Source organism: Callospermophilus lateralis, chromosome 10, assembly GCF_048772815.1.
Source record: "Callospermophilus lateralis isolate mCalLat2 chromosome 10, mCalLat2.hap1, whole genome shotgun sequence".
Classification (NCBI taxonomy): Eukaryota; Metazoa; Chordata; class Mammalia; order Rodentia; family Sciuridae; genus Callospermophilus; species Callospermophilus lateralis.
This window is the reverse complement of record NC_135314.1, coordinates 62,433,759-62,457,367: the sequence shown is the minus strand read 5'-3', so window position 1 is coordinate 62,457,367 and position 23,609 is coordinate 62,433,759.

Sequence of the window (23,609 nt, the reverse complement as noted above, 5' to 3'; positions counted from 1 at the left end):
TTACTTTCCTGTATTCACTTAATGTTTCTGTTAAGTGAACAAAACAACAAACGTACACAACATCCTCCATGACACCTACCACACACATACCCCAAACACACATTTGCTCACCTATCTGTAGATCTATGATTATTTCATACTTGATTTCTTTTATACCCCTGGTAAATCAGCATATTAATTTATTTTCAAGGCTACTTATATGATTGAATAGGTGAAAGCTTAAGAAAAAGTTATGATTTATGTATGTGTGTGTTAGCAGGGGGTAGGGAGGTGGAATGGAAGCAGGAGTGATGCTATAATCAGCCTTGAAGAAAGCTAATGTCATGGGGCATACTAGCCCCCCCACAAGCTCCAATAACCATTACATTTCTATTCTCCTGGTGGCTGCAAATCTTGGTGAAGCTTTATCTTTTTTTTTTTTTTTTTCTTTCCTAGCAGGCAGAAGACTTGAAAGTGAACTCCTGAGCTGAGAGAATAAATGTCTTAGGCAATGAAGAAATATAACAACATGTGCCTACTGCTCAATTATTTTGAATAAGTTGTTTTCTCCTCACTTTAATCTGGTGCCATAGGAGTTTAACATCTTGGAATGGGGAAAGATAAAGTTATTTTATCAAGTAAAATGAATGGTGAAGTCTGGGAGGATAACAACGAACCAAAATAATAAGTGGGAACAGTTGCTAAGGAGGAGCCAAGGTCAATAGCAAGTGGGTGTCTAACTCTAGCTGGTGCCTCTGCATGTCAGCACCTCCACTTCTTTTTGACTTCACTCTTGTATGCAGTGAGAAAGACTGAGCATCAGAAGGATGGCCACAAGGTCGTAGGGGTGATGGGAGAATAAGAGACTGAAATCTCAGTGTTCTACTGTAGTCTTGGTATCTAGGGATCATTTTAAACCTTGAGTATTGGGGACCCTGAGTCTATAAGTCAAAGAACTTGGAGGGGAAGCTTCCACTGTTTTATAAAAGAGAGAAATTTTTGTACATCTATTCTATCTCATTTCTTTCTCCCCATCCCTTTCCATTTTTCCATTCTCTGAACCCTTACATAGTATTTATCTCTCCCAAGGCCCTCCATTGGGATACTGCACCCAGGTACCCTACCACTGCTCTAATGCCCAAAATTCCAAATGGCCTTCCCTTTTAGAGCTAATTTCAACTAACACCCAGATTCAGAATGCAATTCATTTCATTTGTGCAGGCATTCAATTACACTAATTCACATTAAATTATTTAAAAAGGGATTTAACTGTTCTTGGGATTATTTGCTCTTTTGAACGTAAGTGAAATGCCTTTTGATGTTCTGGGTGTGGAATAGATGTTGGAGGGAAGGCTTTTTGCTAGGTTATGGGTTCTGCCCACTGCTCCTCTTCCTTTAATGAATCATCTTTGGAATGGCTTAGCTTTGCTTCATCTGACTACCTTTTTGAGTCCTTATAAATTTCTGCATTCCATGGAATGCAAACAAATGTGGGTGTAGGTTTATGATCAAATATGCAAATGACAGTGTGAAAATGGGTAATTTTCTCTTTTATAGATTACCTATTAATTTACTCACACATTATTTCAACTTTTAGAGATAATGGGAACTCTACCAATACCTATTGAGTAAATACTCTATGTTGATAATAAAAATGCAGGAAAGAGCTTCTCAGAAGACTATTAAATTACAGTTAAATAAAAGGAACCAGAAACTATTATCTTTCCACTGCTATTCTTTTTTTTAACAAATGTCTTATTTTCATTCTTTAATGTATTTTATTATTATTATTATTGAAAGTTTATAGTAAATATAACTAAACATGCTTAAATATGTTATATATAATTATCTGTTGGACATCCAATGCATAATGTGGGATAAGCTGTAATCCTCAAAAAAAAAAATGTTTTCTGGTCCTTATTCTGTATATATTTGACTTTAGGTAACATGTCATTGGTTATAAAATGCTAACTACATATTAGTCTTCTAGAAAACAATTCCATACCTGCAAATCTCTATAAAACAGGTCTACAGAGCTCATTTAAAGGTAAAGCAAGGCTTAGGCACATATTTGGTTCATGTCTTACCACTGGTTTAGAAATCACTAACATAAATTAAGTATGGAAAGTGATATGTACTATTTGTAGATTCAGAAATCATTATAGCAAAGATCTTCATAAACTAGTCATCAGGGCACACAACTGTAATCCTACCTACCCAGGACACTGAGGCAGGAAGACCACAAGTTCAAGGTAAACCTGGACAATTTAGTGAGACCTGTGTCAAAATAAAACTTAAAATGGTTTGGGGATGTAGCTAAGGAGTAAAGTACTCCTGGATTCAAACCCCAGTACCTCAGAAAATTCTTTGTATATAGTGGGATGTTAAAATCAATCTCTCTTAAATTTACTATTTATATGGAGTCCCCAAAAGGTCAGGGACAGCTGGTCATGGTGTCTTACGCCTATAATCCCAGTGGTTGGGAGGCTGAGGTAGGAGGATCACAAGTTCAAAGCCAGCCTCAGCAATTTAGTGGGGCCTTAAGCAACTTAGTGATACCCTGTCTCAAAAATAAAAAATATACAAAGGGACTTGGGATGTGCTTATTGGATAAGTGCCCCTGGGTTCAATCTCCATTACCAATAAATAGATAAATAAAAACAAAAGGTCAGGAACAGAGCAAATTTGGCAAATTCCTATTTCATAAACCAAAGTGAGGTAATAAGCTATCTTTTCAGGGTTTGCAAAGTAGGCTTGAAAATATTGGTTTTATGATCTTTTGTTGACCATATAAAGGGAGACATAGAGACCAAAAGAAGGAAAACTGGGTTGGTTGAGAAAGGTTTTTCCTAGAGAAATGTTCAAATTAAGTGAATTTATTAACTTTGGGTTGCCCAAGGTAGAGTATGGAGCTTCATCCACAGTTTACAGGTGTGAGGTGAGGAACTTCATTAGACCAGAATTTAAGTGTTTTCCTGTAGTTTGAGAAACAGTGAACTTGTGTCTGAGGCTCAGGCAGAAAGCTCCGCCTCTAGCTGATTGTTCTTATCAGAAGCAAACAAAGGTAATGGTGGCAGGGTCAGTCTGCATGTGCCCAGTGTGGTGGCCAAAGATTCAGGAATATTTCCCAAGGACTTGGTTGGACTCTCTAGGAGAATTTGCATAAGATACCTTAGATCCTGCATAGAGTTGTCTGAAGAGTTGGGAGCTCTCAGCCAATGAGACATAGAACTAATGGAGGGAAAACAGATCAGTTTTGGGGAGATGCATCTGTACTCTTAAAGGAACTTCAGGTGGAAAGCCTCAGCAATTTAGAGGAGGGGTTATCTGAGCAATCTGCAGTATACCTGAAGTAATCCACAGTGTCAGCACAACCATGGCCTCATGAAACCAAGGGCAGATTGCAAGGGCAAAGATACAGCAATGCCTTTCCTATACAACCTCAGACCCACACATGTGTGTACACACAAATATAAACACCTCGGCAGTATACACTTTTACCCCCAGAGAAGCCAGCAGCCACAAATAATGACTTTTCAAATCATAAGATAGTAGTAGACATGAAGTATAGTAATGAATTAGCAAATTTTGAAAAACATGTGTTTTAGAAGATTGGTAATTTAATATAAAAGCAAATCATCAAATTGATTAGATAAATAAGAAAACTGTTGTCCTTTCACATCCATCACAAATAGGTAGGATTTTTGAAAACAGAAAACTTCATGCAATACCCTAAACAATTAATAATAGGAATATAATATAACAGGATTTTTCCTGCCAATCAATTCTGCCAAAAATCTGAATTTGCAATTCTCATTTATTTCCTTAATCATTACAAGAAGTAGCAGGCAGTAAATTTTTAATGGAATTTCTATTTGCTGAAAAATCCCCTGGTCTATGTAGAGGAGTACAGCAGAACCATTTACACTGAGATCTGTTTTTATACCCTCAGCAGAAACCAAAGAAGAGGATGATGTAAAAGCCCTTTGAAAAAGGTCAGATGTTGCATATAATGTTCTTGTTCTTGCACTAGCTTTCCTTGTGGTGTCAAACTTTTAGTACCACAGGAGCACTGTCTCCTTCCCAACAGGAAATGATTTTTGTTCCATGAAATGCAAGTGATTTTCACTGACTCCGAGAAAGTACTTTTTTGATTCAACAATTACCAATTTGAATTGATCTGATTCAATTATGTTTGCTTGGGCACTGCTTACAGAAGGCAAAATATTTTCATGTGTGTGTTATTGTCAGTTAACATACAAATAGGAAATGTTCATTAGAAATGATATCACCTGTTCACTTAAACAATTCCATAAGTTTGATATTCAGACACAATAATAAATGAACAATTCAAATTAAGGAGTCACCAAAGTGATAACAGAATTTCTGGGTTGTTAGATAACTCACAGGTCATCCAATCTAAGCTCTCATTGAGCAATAGAACATCTGTCACTGCTAGTTCTAGAGCTCTTGGTGCAATACAAATAAGTAAGTGACTTTGCTGTCAATGAACTTAGATGTAGGAAATGAGGTCTAAACATGTGAAATTTAAGTCAATATTTAAGTCACATTTGAAAAAGATACTAAAAACAATGGTCCAACAGGGTATAACATCAACTGTCAAAATAATTAAACAATCTAAAAGTTCTTTTTAGAGGAGGCCATCTGATCTATCCTATAGATAGTTATATGGAGGAGAGTTCCATAGAGATTCTTTAAAACCTGCAGTACATCTTTTCGATAATTCATTTTAGCTTTGCTTACCTTAGGTGTTTTTGTGGCATATCTAGGTGTCTTGGTGGCACTGTATTCCCAGTGATTCAATACATATTTCAGTATATTGTAAGAATTTGTGTGTTGTTCATAATAACATTAAACTCAGCTAAAAGATCTTTTTTGGTTTATTTGAAAAGAGGAGTCAGGAAAATGTGATTAATTACAGTTTAGATCTGTTTTTGAAGCATGATGTTGTAGTAAATAAGTAGTTGGCAATGACACTGTGAACGGTGATGGTGTTGCAGTGGGGCATGATCAGGTTCTTGTGGTCAAGGGTTTTGAGCACAGACTCTTCTTCCTGCCTCTTTGCTCTCTTTTCCTAATTAATGAATTATGATAAAACAACCTCTCTTTCCCTCTTTTTCTTCCTCTTTTCCCATCGTTCACCTCAACAGAAGGAGATTTTGCTGGATTTTTGCAATGTTTCTTCTATTGCCTCTACTTTCTCTTCTTATCTAGTGCTGTTTCATGCAGTATCTATTGTAATTTGTTATCTATTGTTCCTTGCATATCTATTATAATAGACATGACTATTTTACTGTAGTGTAAAGGAATCTGGGAGTTGAAACTGTAACTGGATCTCTTAAGGCACAGTTGTGTATCAGTATACTAAGAATATCTTTCTGAGCTTTGCAAGCTGAACTTCCAGTCACAACCACGTCCCCCTTCCTATTTTGTTCACGAAATAACTGTTTTGTAAATCCACTTTTACTTCCAACATTGCAGTGCTCTGTATTAAGAGATTAAGAAATTATTCTTCAAAATATACAAAATACCATGTAGTCTTAGAAAAGTAAAGAATAGTAGAGGGTGTCTAATCTGTCGCTCTAAGTATAAAATGGGATGAGAAAATTCAAACCCAGAGCCAATGATCATAAAGAAGAGTGTCGGTACCAAGATTAGGCAAAGCCACCTGGCTGCAGATTAGTGTTTATGCTTTGTCATCAAGATACTAGCATTTTTTTTTTCCTAGTGGTGTTACATTGAACAAACTCCAACAATAGCTGTAGAAACACTCCAGCACTCTAACACAGAATAAGATTTTTAGTATCTCCATCACCTATTCATGTTAAAAACACTGGAGGATCTAGGGATTGAAGGCACTTACCTCAACATCATCAGGGTCATTTATGACAAACCCATAGCCAACATCATTCTGGATGAAGAAAAAATAAAAGCATTTCCTCAAAAATCAAGAACAAGGCAGTCCACTCTCACCACTCATATTCAATGTAGTCCTCGAAACATTAGTCAGAGTAGTCAGACAAAAAATCTATTTTGAAGAAAAGAGGTTCTAGCAAATCATGCTGGGAAAACTGGATAGCTATATATAGAAAAATGAAACCAGACCCCTCTCTTTCACCCTGTGCAAAATTAAAATCAAAATGGATCAAAGGCTTAGGAATTAGACCAGAAACTTTACAACTGAAGAAAGCATAGGGTCAACATTCCAACATAATAGATGCTGGCTCCTGCTGCTTAACAAGACCCCCAAAGTGCAAGAAATCAAACCAAGAATCAATAAGTGGTATGCCATCAAATTTCTGTACAGCAAAGGAAATGATTAAGAGCTGAGGAGAGAGACTAGAGAATGAGAGAAAATCTTGGCCAGCTACTCCTCAGACCAGAGATTAATATCCAGAATATACAAAGAACTCAAAAAGCTTAACACCAAAGAAACAAATAACACAATCAATAAATAGGAAAAATAACTATGCAGCAACTTCTCAAAAAAAGAAACATGAATGGTCAACAAATATGTGAAAAAATGTTCAACATCTCTAGCAATCAGGGAAAAAATGCAATTAAAACTACATTGAGAGTTCATATCACTCCAGTCAAAATGGCAATGATCAAGAACACAAACAATTAGAATGCTGGTGAGGTTGTTGGGGAAAAGGTATACTTGTACATTTTTCTTGGGACTGCAGACTAGAAAAACCACCCTGGAAAGCAGTATGGAGATTCCTCGAAAAACTAGGGATGGAACTACCATATGACCCAGCTATCCCACTCCTTGGTATTTTTAATATCTAAAATTAGCATAGTACAGTACAGTGATACTGTCACATCAATGTTTACAGCAGCATAATTTACAATAGCTAAATTATGATGCCTGTCACTAGATACATGGATTAAGAAATTGTGATTATATATATGTGTGTGCATTTATATATATATATATATATATATATATATATATATATATATATATATACACATATATACTCACTCATAAAAAGAATGAAATTATGGGTTTTGCTGGTAAATGGATAAAAATGGAGAATATCATACTAAGTGAAATAAGTCAAACTTAGAAACTCAAAGGATGAATGTTTTCTCTTATATGTGGAAGCTAGAGTAAAATAAAGAAAAAGGGAATGGAAGGATAGGATAACATAAAGAACAAAACAAATTAATAGATGAGCCAAAGAAAGTCAGGTAGAGTAGAGGAGAATGTGAGAGGAGAGGGAGGATGGAAGAGAGGAAGGAAAGGGGGGATCATGAACTGAAATTGAATTCCATGCATGCATGAGTTTGTTGGGATGAACCCAAATACTATGTTTAACTACAAAACTCTAATAATAATAATAATAATAATAATAATAATAATAATATGATTCTGGTACAAACTCAGATAATTTGATACATATATTTTAATTGGGAATAGAAAATTAAAACCAGATGTAAATAGGTATTCTTTAACTGTTACAAACAGACTTGCTTGAGCCCACAGTAGGTAACTCTGAAATAAATCTCAAAACTTGTGAATCATTAATGACTAAGAGCAGGAATAAATTTTTTTTTCCCTAAAATTTCCATATGCTTGTTCCCCTGAGTTGGGGATGTAGGTAGGAACTTGCTCCCTCTGAGTCGGGATGTAGGTAGGAACTTGGTGAACATAAACAGATTTTTGGTGTAGTCATCATTGTAGACAAGCCAGGAACATTTTTTTCCTCATTCGTTTTCCATAGCACATCATGGTCGTTTAGGATAAAAACCTTCCTTTCTTTTTCTTCCTTTCTTATAGCTTCCATTTTCCACCAGCTTTTGCACCTGCCTGCCATTTCCTAAATGCCAGTGTGATTAATGAGTGCCAAAGGTAGCAGATGGGGAGGTAAACTTTCCCTGTCTGCACTTGCACATTAGCCAGTAGGATTTGCTTGTTCCTTTCCATAACACTCCACTCAGTTGATCACTAAACAGTCAGACACAATGAGATAGGCTTTTGGTACTTATTCAATATAAGGATCTGATTCAGAGATTACTCAAATCTCAGCTGAAAATATCGTCTGTGAATTCATTTACTAATCTCACCTAAATCTCAATCATGAAAGTATTTTTGAATCCCACCCTGTGACACAAAGCTTCCATAGCTCATCTTTTATGTTTTTGTCCCAGACCTGGTCATTGGAACTCTATTAGAGATGATGAAATTTTACAATAGATCTTCCCTAACACCATAACATAAAAATTGGCTTCATTGTGCTATAGATCATGTTAAATTCCTACCAGATTTGTAAAGGAATACATCCACCCAATTGTGTGGAGGAGCTTTGGATTGTGGTGGGCAAACAGTCCCTGAAAGAGTTTCCAATTATTCAGGGTCATGTTTTTCAAATCAGAAAATCAGTGAGATATTTAGATTGTTCTTTTCTTCCCATCTTATCTTTCCCTTTAGTCATTTTGCTTTTCATCAGAACCCAGTAGGTGATCAGGGGGAAAAGAGTAAAAATCAATTCTGTCTATTCTGGTGGTAACAGATAACAAAATAAGCCATTGCATCAATGGGGAGAGTGTGGAAGTTTCTGTTTATGATAAGACTGATCTGTGCATCCTTTGTCAAGGCTTACCCTATAGCTGTGGAAAACTGGGAACAGTGTATAAACAAAGACATTTTCATATTTGCAAAAATTTTTGTTATTTTGATTTCTACTTTTTAAATCATAAAATCAGTAGGAATAAAAATCCAAGCATTATAGGTAGTTATGAAATAAAAACAAATCACTTCCCTCTTCCATAGTCCCACTATCCAGAAGTAACCCATTTTGGGATATTTTTATTTTTTAGATCTCTGATTGGGAAGATATATTGCTTCAAATAATGTACTTATATACCTACTATTTTTTTTTAGCAATTTTAGATAGTTATCTCTTATCTCTCCATCATGAAACATAAAACATTTGGACTGTTTATATTATTCTATTCTCTTCTCCTTTTGTGCTTATTGAATTTTTTAAGCTCTCTTAATGGTTACTTTTATAAAAGTATTTATTTAAACTTTGCATTTAAAGCTATACATAAAATTTTCTATAAATACATGTTTAGTGTGTGTATACATGTATCAATTAAATAGCTTTCATTTACCTACCTACTTATATCTACTATAGTTTTTTTTTTTTTTACCATCTGAGGTAAAAAACAAAAATGGGTGTTCATTATCTGTTTTGTTTATGGAGTCAATTACAATAATTGAAATTCCATAATTGTACAAATATTATTCATTAAATATGAAGTAGCATGAATGAACCTATGGACAAGGCAATGTTTTCTTTGGATCAAAGAAAAGAGCTTCTTGAAGAAGAATATTTATAAAAAATTTTTAGTCTTTACCAATTGTTCAAAATCATGCCATATTTTGGTTTGTTTCACATGTATATTATGACTTCTGCACTTTCACATGCAGTTTCTAAAAATTTTTTAAATTTTAAATTTATTTATTCTAATTTGTTATATGTGACAGCAGAATGCATTTCAATTCATAGTACACATATAGAGCATAATTTTTCATATCTCTGGTTGTACACAAAGTAGAGTTACACCATTCGTGTCTTCATACATGTACTTAGGGTACTGATGTTCATCTCATTCCACCATCTTTCCTACCTCCATGCCCCTCTTTTCTCCTCCCTTCCCTTTGCCTTATATAAAGTTTCTCCATTCCTCCCAAGTTCCGCCCCCCCACATCCCCATTATGGATCAGCATCCACATATTAGAGAAAACATTTGGCGTTTGGTCTTGTGGGATTGGCTAACTTCACTTAGCATGATATTCTCTAACTCCATCCATTTACCTGCAAATGCCATGATTTTATTCTCTTTTTATGCTGAATAATATTCCATTGCGTATATATACCACATTTTCTTTATCCATTCATCTCCTGAAGGGCATCTATGTTGGTTCCACAGTTTAGCTATCATATGCAGTTTTTTTAAAAATTTTAGTTGTTTTTCATGTTTTTACTGTTGTTAAATGAGTCATACAATTTCACTTTCATTACAGATTCCTATTTATACTGGTTGCTACAGGGAATCCATTTTCTTATTGAAAACATCTGTCTTAAGATCCTTTTGCACCTGTTCTGATTTGGCTTACCTCCTTTATTTCTCAGTAGGCATGCCAGGATTTTCCCCCTTTTGTACCCCTGGTTTAATCCCAAGGTTCTAGAAGTCCACATACTGTTCTAAGATTTTTCTTTCATTTTCTCCAGTACTTCCCCAAGCAATACTTGTCAGAAATGTTGAATAAAGGTTAGGAGTATTTGCATGCCTTAAAAATGTCGTGACTTTTGCCTTCTACTTTGCTGATGTTTTCACTAAGTATAGCACTTATACATGTTTATAGAATGTATATGTTTTAAAGCAAATTGCTTTTGGTATCCAGTGTTGTTATAGTTTAGATGGGGTATCCCCCAGAAGCTCACATGTGAGACAATGCAAGAAGAGAAATGATTGGGCTATCTCATTCACCTAATCAGTTAATTAATCCCTGGTGGAATTAACTGAGTGGTAACTGGAGGCAGGTGGGGTGTGGATGGAGGAAGAAGTTGGCTGGGGATGGGGCTCTGGGGTATATATTTTGTACCTGGAGACTGGAGACTCTCTCTCTCTCCGCTTTCTCATTGCATTGTGAGCTGCTTCCCTCTGCCACATTCTTCCACCATGATGTTCTGCCTCACCTCAATTCCTGAGGAATGGAGCCAGCTGTCTTTGGATTGAGACCTCTGAAACCGTAAGCCCTTGAATAAACTTTTCCTCTTCTACAATTGTTCTGGTCAGATCTTTAAGTCACAGCAGTGAAAAAGCTGACTAAGACAAGTGTTATTGATTAGGAGTTGGATGATAATGAATTTATTATTCATTTATTAATAACACTCTCCCTTCTTTTCTTCTTGAAAGTTTTATAAAAAGTTTTCTCCATCTTTAAATCCGAATTTTTTATTTGTCTTACTAATCATTGGGGCAGTCCTGGATCTGAAGACTTGGATCCTACTTTAGCTGTAAATTAGTTTGAAACATGTTCGTCTCTTCCATATTCTCTGTTCCTTCTTTTTAAAACATGCATTGGGTGTGTACTGGATTCCCTGCAGTGATTGCCTACCTTCCAACTTTTCTTTAATTATTTTTAGTCCATTATAATTATACATAATAGTTGGGTTCAGTGTGACATGTTTATACATGCAGATAATATCATTTTCTCCATATCATTCCTCAGTACTTTCTCTTTTCTTCCCCTCCTTTCTCCCTGGATCCCATCCTCTACTCTACTGCTCTCCTTTCTGTTTATTTTTTTAAACTGGTACTGTATAATTATAAATAACAGATTCACTGTGCTATATTCACACATGCACATAGAATAATTTAGTCAGTATCATTCCCTAGTGCCTCTTCTTTCCTTCCCCTCTTCCCTCCCCTAGATCCCTCTCCTCAACTCTTCTATTCCCTTCCTATTTTCATGACATCTTTTGTTTTTGTAATTCCTTCTTTTAACCTAGCTTCTGCATATGAGAGAAAATATTTGATGCTTGATGTTCTTCAGTTTTAGCCATTTACCATCAAAAGACATCATTTCTTTCTTCTTAATGGCTAAGTAGAACTCCATTGTATATAGACACCACATTTTCTTTATCCATTGATCTGTTGAAGGATATCTAGGTTGGTTCCACAACTTGGTTATTGTGCATTGAAAGCATGTACCACTGTAGTATGCTCTGCCTTCCAAACTGCTGGGATTACAGGCCTGTGCCACCACCCTGGTAGTTTCATTTCTAGTCTTTTGAGGAATCTCCATACTGATTTTCGTATAGGCTGTACTAATTTGCAGTTCCACCAACAGTGTGTGAATGTCCCTTTTCCGCCATATCCTCACCAGCAATTACTTTATTTCCATTCTTGATGATTGCCATTCTTAGAGTAGGATTAAAATCTTAGTGTAGTTTTTGATTTGCATTTCCCTGATTGCTAACAACATTGGACATTTTTTTCATATATTGGTCACTTTTGTTTCTTTCATCCATGATGTTTGTTTTGATCATTTGCTCATTTATTGATTGGTTTATTTGGGACTTTTTTGGTGCCAAGGTTTTTGAATATTTTATTTCTGGATATTAATCCCCTGACAGAATAGTACCTCGAAAAGTTTCTCCCATTCTGTAGATTTTCTTTTCACACTTTCACTTACTTTGCTGTCCAGAAGCTTTTTAATTTGATGCCACCCCACTTATTGAGTCTTGATTTTATTTCCTGTGCTTCAGGAGTCGTTAAGGAAGTTGGTGCCTGCACTTGTATGTTGGGGTGTTGCTCCCACGTTTACTTCTAACAGTTGCAGATTTTCTAGTCAAATTCCTAGATTGTCAGTTCATTTTGAGTGGATTCTTGTGCAGGAGAGAGAGAAAAATCTAGTTTTCATTCTACAAATGGTTATCTGGTTTTCCCAATGCCATTTACTCAAAAGGCTTTCTTTTCTCCAACACATATTTTCAGTGCTTTGTCAAGGATCAGACAACTGTCTCCGCATTTATCTTTGTGCCTTTATGTCTGTTTTTTTTAAAATATTTTTTATTTGTTCTAATTAATTATATATGACAATAGAATGCATTTTCACATCATACATAAATGGAGTATAACTTCTCATTCTTGTGGTTGAACATAATGTAGAGTTATACTGGTCATGTAATCATATTTTCACATAGGGTAATAATATCCAATTCATTCTACTATCCTTCCTACCCCAATACCCTTCCCTTCACTCCCCTCTGTCTAATCCAAAGTACTTCTATTTTCCCCTAGTCACCCCTCCCCTTATTGTGAATTAGCATTCCCATATCAGAGAAAACATTCCCCATTTGGCTCTTTGGAATTGGCTTATTTCACTTAGCATAATATTCTACAGCTCCATCCATTTACTGGCAAGTGCCATTTCATTTTTCTTCATGGCTGAGTGATATTCCATTGTGTATATGTACCACATTTTCTTTATCTATTTATCTGTCAAAGGCACCTTGGTTGGTTCCATAGTTTAGCTATTGTGAATTGGGCTGCTATAAACATTGATGTGGTTTTATTACTATAATATGCTGATTTTAAGTCCTTTAGATATAAACCAAGGAGTGGGATAACTGAGTCAAATGGTGGTTTCAATTCAAGTTTTCTGAGGTATCTCCATATTGTTTTCCTGAGTGGTTGCACCAATTTGTAGTTCCACCAGCAATGTATGAGTGTACATTTTTCCCCACATTCTGGCCAACGCTTATATTCTTGATAATTGCCATTCTGACTGGAGTGAGAGGAAATCTCAGTGTAGTTTGATTTGCAATTCTCTAATTGATAGATATGTTGCATTTTTCATATATTGCTGATTTATTTCTTCTATGAAGTATCTGTTCAGATCTTTAACCCATTTATTAATTGGGTTATTTGGTTTTTTTTCAATTCTTTATATATCCTAGAGATTAATGCTGTGTATGAGGTGCAGATGGTAAACATTTTTCCCATTCTGTAGGCTCTTTCTTCACATTATCAATTGTTTCTTTTCCTGTGAAGAAGCTTTTTAGTTTGATTCCATGCTATTTATTGATTATTGATTTTACTACTTATGCTTTAGAGGTCTTGTTAAGAAAGTCAGTTCCTAAGCCAACATGGTGAAGATTTAGGCCTACTTTTTCTTCTATTAGTTTTACAGTTTCTGTTCTAGCATCTAAGTCCTTGATCCACTTTGAGTTGTGTTTTCTGCAGGGTGAGCAATAGGGGTTTAATTTCATTTTGCTACATATGGATTTCCAGTTTTCCCAATACTATTTTTTGAAGATGCTGTCTTCAGATGTAACTTTGTCTAGTATGAGATAACTAAATGGGTTTGTCTCTTTGTCTTCTATTTTGTACCATTGGTTTATGTGTCTGTTTTGATGCCAATACCATGTCATTTTTGTTACTATGGCTCTGTACTATGGTTTTGGCATTTTGATGACTCCTGTTTCATTTTTCTTATTGAGTGTGGCTTTCACTATTCTGGGTCTCTTATTTTTCCAAAATATTTCTTGATGGTTTTTTCTAGTTCTATGAAGAATGTCATTGGAATTTTGATAGGAATTGCATTACATCTGTATAACACTTTTGTTATTATGGCCATTTGGACAATATTAATTCTGCCTATCCAAGAGCATGAGAGATCTTTTCATCTTCTAAGCTCTTCTTCAGTTTCCTTCTGTTCTGTAGTTTTCATTGTAGAAGTTTCACGTCTTTTGTCAGGTGAAACTTCCATAATGAAAACTACAGAACAGAAAGAAATACTTTTTTTTTTAGGCTATTTTGAATGAGGTCGTTTTCCTAATTTCTCTTTCCGTGGATTCATCACTGATGTATAGGAACACATTTCATCTTTGGTGTTAATTTGATATCCTGCTACTTTCATGTCTGTTTTTATGCCAATACCATGCTGCTTTTGTTACTGGAGCTCTGAAGTATAATTTGAGATTGAGTACTATGATACTTATAGCCTTCTTTATTGCTCAATATTTTTTTGGCTATTTGGATCTTTTATTCTTCCGTGTGAATTCCATATGTGTTTTTCCTAGTTTTATAAAAAATGTTATTGGTATTTTGATGGGTATCACATTGAATCTGTAGATCACTTTTGGTAATATGGTCATTTAAGCAACATTAATTCTTCCTGTGCAAGAACATATCTTTCACCTTTTCGATGAAATTTTCTATCCTTTTGTATGTTGCTTTACATTTGGGGAAAGTTTTTAAACTCTTTAACACTGCCTTGTCTTTGTCTGTTTCCTGTTGCTATTTTAAAAAATACTCAAGGCTGGGTGATTGATGAAGATAATGAGGTTTATTTAGCTCACAGTTCTGAAGGCCCAAGAGCATGGTGAGGGCCTGATGGCAGAAGACACCCCATGGTGAGAGCATATGCAAAGAGAGCATCAGAGAGATTCGGGAAGGCTTACCTGCTTTATAACTACTTACTCTGCAGTCAATAATCCAGTCCTGAGAAACCTGACTCCCTCCTGTGAGACATGACCCAGTCTCTTGAGAAAGACATGAATCCATTCCTGAGAGTGGTACTAATGGCCTCCCACTAAGCCCCACCTTTTAAAGGTTTCCTCACCTCTCAGTAGCTTTACGTTGGAGGCCAATCTTGTAGTACATGAGCCTTTAAGGGACAACTTATATCTAAACCATAGTAAGTCCTTTATATAAAAAAAAATTTTGGCAATCACATTTTGCATTTTCCAAATCTTTTTCTTATACTCAGAGTCTTTATTATGACATAGCCATCTATTTTTACTTTATGTAATTAATAACTTCTTGAATCCCTCTGAGAATGCAAAATAATATATTTTCAAGTTCTGAACTAGTCCTGCATATTTTGGGGTCAGTGATTTTATTTTAATTATCTTATGTATATATGTGTGCTATTTATTTTACTCAAAATCTAAATTTCATCAATACTAAGCTACATTCTTTTTCTTCACCACATTTAATATCTCTAATATCAGGATTAATAGTACCTCATAGCTTAATTGGTAGTGCTTTTTCTTCCTTTATTGCTATAAAACATGTGTTCTACAATTGATAATATCTTAGTTATAAACAAATTAATTGGCAATCTGTGGCTGATTATTAGTAGTCATAGATGTTTCATTAGCTGCCCTGGGCTGCTTAGAGAGATATTTAGGTTTTCTCATTTAGGGATTTGAACTCTTTGCACCTTTCATTTTAGACTGCACAAGTAGAGCAGGCCACAGGTATATGTGTCCCTGACAAACACATGCCTAGTGCCAGCTGAAGAGAGCTTTACTCTGGGATGTAAGGCTCACACACAAAAAAAAGCCTGGTGGACCACTTAATTTTAATATTTTTTTTGAATTTTTTTAAATGCAGTTTTGATCCTAAGAATAAATGCTTCTAATACTGAAGAACAGAGGTGGTAAATAGGGCATTAATTTTCATTACTATTCTCCAGAGAGATTATCTTGATTTTTGCTTCACTTCCTATTCTTAATCTGCATACCAATTAATTGTCCTTATGGGTGCCAAATTCTACTAGATCCTACCTAGACTACAACATTTTCTTACTAGTGCTTAGACTCTTGTTTTCTCCATGCTGACTTACCCATCAGGATGATCATATTGCCCTGTGCTGCTTCTTCACTTAGGTCTCTGTCCTGGCTCTCAACCTTGTCTGTTCAGATCAATCACGTGGGGAGCTTTAAAAACACTGTTTCCTGGATTCTGGTTTTCACTTCCAGAGATTTGTATTTTTGGGCCAAACTGGCTAAATCTAAAATGCAGCAAAGATTGAAAGCTATTTGTTTTAGAGCGGCTTTGAAACTTAAAACATTAATAGGAAGCAGCATAAAGTATTAGTTACAACTTCTGTTGCCAAAGTGCCTGATTTTAATTCCAAGTTCCACCACTTAATATTGTGTGACCATAGGCCACTACATTTCTCTGTATCTCATATTTAAAATAGGACTATCACTGTTGTTGTCTGCGAATTAGGTCACAACTGTGTTATGACTGACTCATAGGGTTATATGGGTTAAATAAGTTAATTTTAAACAGTACCTAGATCATAATGTTCCAAGGATGTAAAATTAATATACAAACTACTGAACATTATTCCTGTCTCTTAAAGTCTTACCTTCCCATTCTTCAAAACTTCAAACCTTGCCTTTTCTGTGTTCGATGTTCCATTCATCACTTTCTTCACTTACATATGTATCCTAGAATCCATAGTCCACCACTTAGCTCCTCTCTTGTTGGCATCCTCCATTCCCTAACCATGTTGTCACTTTGACACAAATTATCCACTGAATCATCCTTCAATTCTGCTTCTGCACTCCTCATGTGAACTATTGAACGCTGGTGAGAAAAATGGTGTCATTACAAATTTATGGTCTGGTACCCTACCTACTTAGATTCTCAGCATCACTCTGTGATTTTGTTTTTCACACATCCTTGGTGTACTCTTCCATTCCCCACAGTAATTCTTCCAAACCTCATCACTCTCTATAAACAACCTAGTAGATCTACTTTCCATTTTTGCAAATATCTTTGCCCCTGGTTTCATTAAAAAGTTGGAGACATCATCTTTCTACAGATGTTTGACCACTCAGCCTTTCCTCTTTTCCTTCCAGTTTCAAGTAAGTCTTCCAGTCTCCTGCTCAAAGAGAATTTATTTATCTGTATGTCTGGTCTCTTCCCCACCAGCCCCCATGACGTTTTAACATCTCTTTTTACTGGATTCTTCCTCTTAATGTATAAGCATGTTAAAGACTCTTGAGAAGGAACTCTTTGTCCCTCCAACAAAGGATTAATATCCAGATTATATAAAGATCTTGAAACACTTAACACTAATAAACAACCCAATCAATAAATAGGCAAATAAACTGAAAAGACAGATGGATTATTAAATGCTGTTGATAAAAATAGTGTCAGTACAAATTTATGGTCAAAAGAAAAAGTATGAATGGCCAATATTACATAAAAAAATGTTCAATATCAGGGAAATGCAATTCAAAACTACATTGAGATTCCATCTCGACCTAGTCAGAATAGTTATCATCAAAAATAAACAAACAAAATAAATGCTGGTGAGGATGTATGGTAATTGGAAACTTTATAAGCTGTTGGTGGAATGTAAATTAGTATAACCACTATGAAAATCAATTTGGAGATTCCTCAAATTGAACTACCATATGATCCAGCTAAACCACACCAGGATATATGCCTAAAATCAAGTCAGCACACTATACAGATGTCTGAATACTCATATTTTCCATGGCACAGTTCACAATAGCTAAGTCATAGAATCAGCCTAGATGCCTGTCATTAGATAAATGGGTATAGAAATATGGCATATATACACATGGCCTATTATTCAGCCATAAAGAGTAGAATCATATCATTTTTAGGAAAATGGCATTGGAGACCATAATATTGAGTGAAATAAGTCAGACTCAGACAAGTATTGCATGTTTTCCCTCATGTGGAGTCTAGGAGGAATATGAAAATATGAAAGTAACAGGGTAACTATTAGAGAAGAGGACAGGAATCAGGGAGAGGGAAAGAAGGACTCAGGGAAAATAATGGAGGAGGTAGGCATGATTAAAATATGTTATTTGCATGAATAAGTATGCCACAATGAAACAATTAGTCTGTGTGATTATGTGTATGCATTTTAATATATATTATGCACATATACACCCCATATTCAACAAAGTATAAATGTGACCAATATGTTAACTCTTTTTCTGAAAAAATTCAGACCTTAGAAGAAAAAGGAGAAAGAAATCCTCATCTATAAATCATAATCTTTGTGGCCTTCACTTCATAACCAAATCATTCAAAAGAACAGTACACATTTACCTCCTTTCCTGTCTTAGTTCCTTTCACTCATCATTCCACTGAAATTACATGTCTGTGGTCACACTTCAGCAAATTTCTCTGATGACAGAACTGTCAATTCCAATGAACTTCTTGCAATTCCAGTCTTTTTGGGATTCTCTGTGGCAGTAAACAGGTCGTCCACTTCCCTCTTAAAACTGTTTTCTTCTTTGGCTTCTGAAACTTCTTTTCCTTCTAGTTTACCTTCTTGGATATTACTTTTCAGTTTTCTCTGTCAGTTCCCCACCCCCCCCAATTTCTGTTAGTATGTCATGGTTTGTGGAGTTTCCTCCCAGGTCTCTCAATTCTGTTTGGGACTCTATTGCCAATAGACTGGTTTAGGAGAACAGAAACTTTCTAAATGCTTGGGAGGCAGGGTAATCTGCAACCTGGGATTAACAGTGGATGATAGCAGACATCACTAGGTCTGGATCAGAATCAACAAAGATATATGTGTCTTGTGGCTAACACAATAGCCGAGTAGTGATTCTGCTATGATATTTTTTGGTAACTGGTTTCCTTAAGAGGGCCATGAAACATTATCCACAAATCCATCCCTCATCTTCCAACTTTCTGTAAAAAGGAGGACACTGTTTCTAAAGGGAGAGGCTCTGACTCTGGGTGACATGGTAAATATAGTTGGGAGAGCCCTATTTGCAATTAAAAATCACTCCTTAACACTGCTCTTACAGAAAGTTTTCCTTCTGTTTCTGAGGGACATGACGGTGAAAAGTTGAGATTTGGGAAGCAGTGCTTACTAGTGTAGTGAGTAAGCATGTAAACCTCAACTAGAGAATCCCATTATGACCCTACTGGAATACCAGGTTAATGAGCCAAAGAAATACTGAAGGCAAATGAGATGTCTCTGAGCCCCTACTTCTACCTACAAGGGTCAAGGTTTTCAGGATCCCAACATTAATTGACTTTTCAGTCTTTGTTCCTAATGCCTAAGCATTGTTGAGCAAGTCTTTGGACAGGAAGAGAAATGAAGAGCTGGGTGACTCACCCCTTCAGCATTTGCAAAGTTAGTGAGAGGGATCTACAGATATCCTGATGCTGGAGAACTGGTTCATTGAAGCTTTAATCAAGAGTTGTTACTTGTATCCATTTGGGTTTGATGTGAGCTGGGGTTTCTCAGTGAACTTTTCATTTTAAACTCATTCAGCTAAAAGCTGAACAATGTCCTCAAATCTGACTAACATTGGTCAGGGTAGGGAAAAAAAAAAATAAGTGTGACAATTTCCTGCCCCTGACTACAGGCCACTGGAGAGCTGCTGAGGCAAATGGTTCCCAACAGCCCAAAAAGACAGCAAGCTCAGCCTGTTCACACCTGCATGGTCAGAACATTCTCATGGGACTGTGATAAAGAATGTCCCCCAGGCCTGTTGGGAGTCCACCCAGCTCCAAAGACTAACTTCCCCATCCCCCAAGAGAGCCGCCCAATGGTGAGCCCTGCTGACTCACATGATCCTTACCCACCAATCAGAAAGCACCCCACGCCAACTGTCAAACCTTTAAACCATTAAACTGCCATAACTGTCAAACCACCCCTGGCTCTATAAATATGCAGAGCTGTTCCTCAATAAACGGCATTTTCTCTGAAGGTGAGCCTTGTTCGTTCTTTCAAGGCCCAGTGGGAATGTAGTAGAAGATTCTGCATCTTTCCTGGACAATTTCCGAGAAGGTCCATGCTGGGCTGTCTTTCAAGTTTAAATTTCTTCCAGGACCTACTGGGACCTCTGAGTAGAGGTAGCAGGACAGGGAGAAGGAAGTGGCTTTTTTAAGTGAGTCATTGGAGATAATCATTTTCAAATTGTTCATATACATCCTGGAGACTAACTTGCCTAGACTAGTGTTAGGTGACTATTTTTTAAAAATATTTTTTAGTTGTAGATGGACACAATATCTTTATTTCTTTTTATGTGGTGCTGAGGATCAAACCCAGTGCCTCACACGTGCAAGGCAGGCACTCTACCACTGAGCTACAGCCCCAGCCCAAGAGTTATGTGACTATTGAGCCAGAATTTTCTGAAATGAGAGTGGTTAGTGATCAGTGGTTAGACATCAGTGGGATAGCTGTGGTCAGAAATTGAAAGCAAGCAGGGAGTTCTACTGTGAATTGGAACAAAGTGTAACCTGTTCAAACAAAGTGTTAGCCTCACACTCTTAGAAGCATGAAAACTGGGGCCTTCCATGTATTTCTTCATTATGGTCGGTCTTCTGATGTTTACAGAGAATACAAGGCATACACTATGACATTCTGACTCTTTTCTAGAGGTTATATCTCCTAGACTGCTCAAATGAGCTCCAAGATTCTTTACTCAGTCTTCTGATAGGAAAGTCAAATCCATGCACAGTATGTAAGGCCTTTTAAAATCAAAACCCTGAGATTCTCTGCAGCCTTAGGTCGCATTGCATTTGTAGTTTCCCAAACAGTGCCCAGGCAATGATGAGCGTGCCATACAAAGGTTTTGAAGATAAAGTCTTCTGACTGAATAATACCTCGTCTTTGAAGATCTAGCCAGGGCTACAAAAACTCTTCTTCCCCAGACATAACAGTTACTATTTATATTTCTATAATAACATCCATGAGACTTTGAGCTCCTTATGCAAGAACCATGTAATTCTACTCTGTATCTACAAAACCTAGCATAGTCCCAGGTATTCATGAAGTACACAATATTTGTTAAATGCATGAGTGAATGGATGAATAAACAAGAAGCTAACAAGCTTGTGCAGGGCCTAAACCAAGAGCATTTTTCAGAACCAAAATCAGGACTGATAATTAAATATAGAAGGTTTAGCCCCTTCTTACCTCAAAACCCTGCCACAAATTCTGTTACATGAATTCTGCTTTTCTTTGTTTTGCATTGAATATCTATAGCTATATATAAAGTGAACGCCTGGTGAGTGGGTGGATGGTGGTTTTCACTCTTATTTAGTGGAATGTGAATATGTCAGAATCACAGAAAATAGAAAGAATGAGGTTTATGCAAAACTGTCAGTTCTCATGCCTGCTTTTTAAAATCGGAGATGGTGCCGAGATGGTTCCAACTTAATATTCACATCCATTTTATCACATCAAATATGATCATTAGCAAATAGTGTTTGAATGGTAGCTATTTCCTGACTGACAATAGCCATCCGGTGGTACCCACTTCCCCATATGCTTGGGACTGATACAATTCTGATAGTCCAGAAAACAGTGGGAGGAAGGAAGTAATTAAAAGTGAAGGGGAAACTGGGCGCAGGGGGATGGCAACCAATTTTATCTCACACAAGAATATCCTACATTTATTCTTTTGAAAGTTATGGGTGGGGACAGAAATACTATTTTTAGATCAATTTTATATCCTCAAGTTGGCATGTAGTCTTGCCCATAGAATGATTGTCAGGAAACCCTGAGGGTGGGCACTAGTATTTAAAATAAGCTTAGGTTGTAAACTAAGAAAACAGGAAGACATTAGCTCTGAATACTGTGGCTGCAGAGGAAACTGGAAAAAACAGACAGTGGTAAAATTGTAAGTTCAGTATCCCAAGCTTATTATAGATTACCTACCTCCCACCTACCCCAAGCAACACTTCCCCGTCACCAGCAAATTGCTTTACTATATGGAGCAGGATGGGCATGAGTGGGTGGGAGGGAGGCCTGGCTTTCAGAATCCTTAAGCACTGCAGAATCTTCTCTGGCAGCAATATCACCCACAAAGAGAGACTAAAAGAAGGTTTTCAGCAATAGTTTGTGAACACTGGAAATTCAAAATAAGAAGACTTTAATTGCATTCTTAATTTTAGGACTGTCCAGTTTCAATAAGTGAGTGTTCATCAAATTCCTGTCCTGTTCTTTGTGAGCATTTGGTTAAATTGAATTTCCCAGCTTCCAGTTAGGTACAATCATATGATGGGTTGTAACCAATGGAATATGAGCAGAAGCAATTGATGCCATCATCCAGAACTTGGCAGGGTCTACTAGTCTCTCTTTCCTCATCTGCACACTAAATGAAGAGGAATCTGAGCCTCTTCAGGAGGAAAGTGTCAGGAAAGATAGGGACCGGGTCCCTGTATGAGGTATTCATAAGGTGGTCTAGCAAATCCTTTCCTCGTAAGTCATTTGGGTTTTGTATCTTTCTATAAAGCCATAGAGACTTGGGAGTTTAACTGTTAGTTTATCTGTTATAGCAGAGATACAGCTGTTGCTTCCAACCATGTTACAAAAATGATTTATACTGTTTCATATATCTTGTCTTTCCATGTTCTCTGTCACTCTCAGAAGCATCTTGTTGGCATCTCCCTCCCATTTGGGACATGCAAGCAAACTTTCATTGGGAATGTAAAAAACTTATTTGTGGCTAGAATAGTGATGACATTTACATAGTCAAGAAATCAACAGAGTACTTTTTTTTTTTTTTAGAAAAAGGCAAAAAAATATTGAAGGAACATGATGAGCAATGCATTTAGTCATTGCGGCACTCTTTTTCATAGATGTGCACCTGTAATTTCAATTAAATTTCCAGATCCAAATGCATGCAGCCATCGCCATGGTTGCTGAAAGCTCTGGAATTTAACTAGCATAACAGGGCAATTTAAACAGCATTTGACTCTCAATTTAAAGCTGGGATGTTGAAGTAAGGTATTAGGCAAATACATAGACAAATAATGAAACTTATATATCTGGAGTATTATTATGGAAGTTGGAAGTTGGATAAAGACTGGAGAAAACACAGTGAGTGAATCTCCTCAAGATTCTATTGAATATTTGAATATTAATGTAGCTATGCAGCCCTCTTATTTACCCAGGTGCTAAGTTAGGACACTTAGTAAGAGTCACCTCTGAAAAGACTAAGGGCTTCCCCAGGTACATTCTGCCCATCACTTGCTGTCAATATAACTTTTCTTCTGCTTGTACCCAAGGATAAAAGGGAAATTCCTTGGTCACCTGGCTCACTGAAAAATTTCCTTACATTTCTGCTTCCCATGTAGCAACTCTGGCTATGTTATAAAAATAAAGACAAAAATCCACTTAAAAAAGAGTTAATCAGGAATATAGAGTGAATGAAATAGGTGTACTTGCCCATGTAGTTTTAGAATCCAGAATGTTGGACTTCAGGAACGTAGCCACTAAGAGATTCCACCGGCCAGCTGGGGTAGCAAAAAGGAAACTCTGTTGACTCATC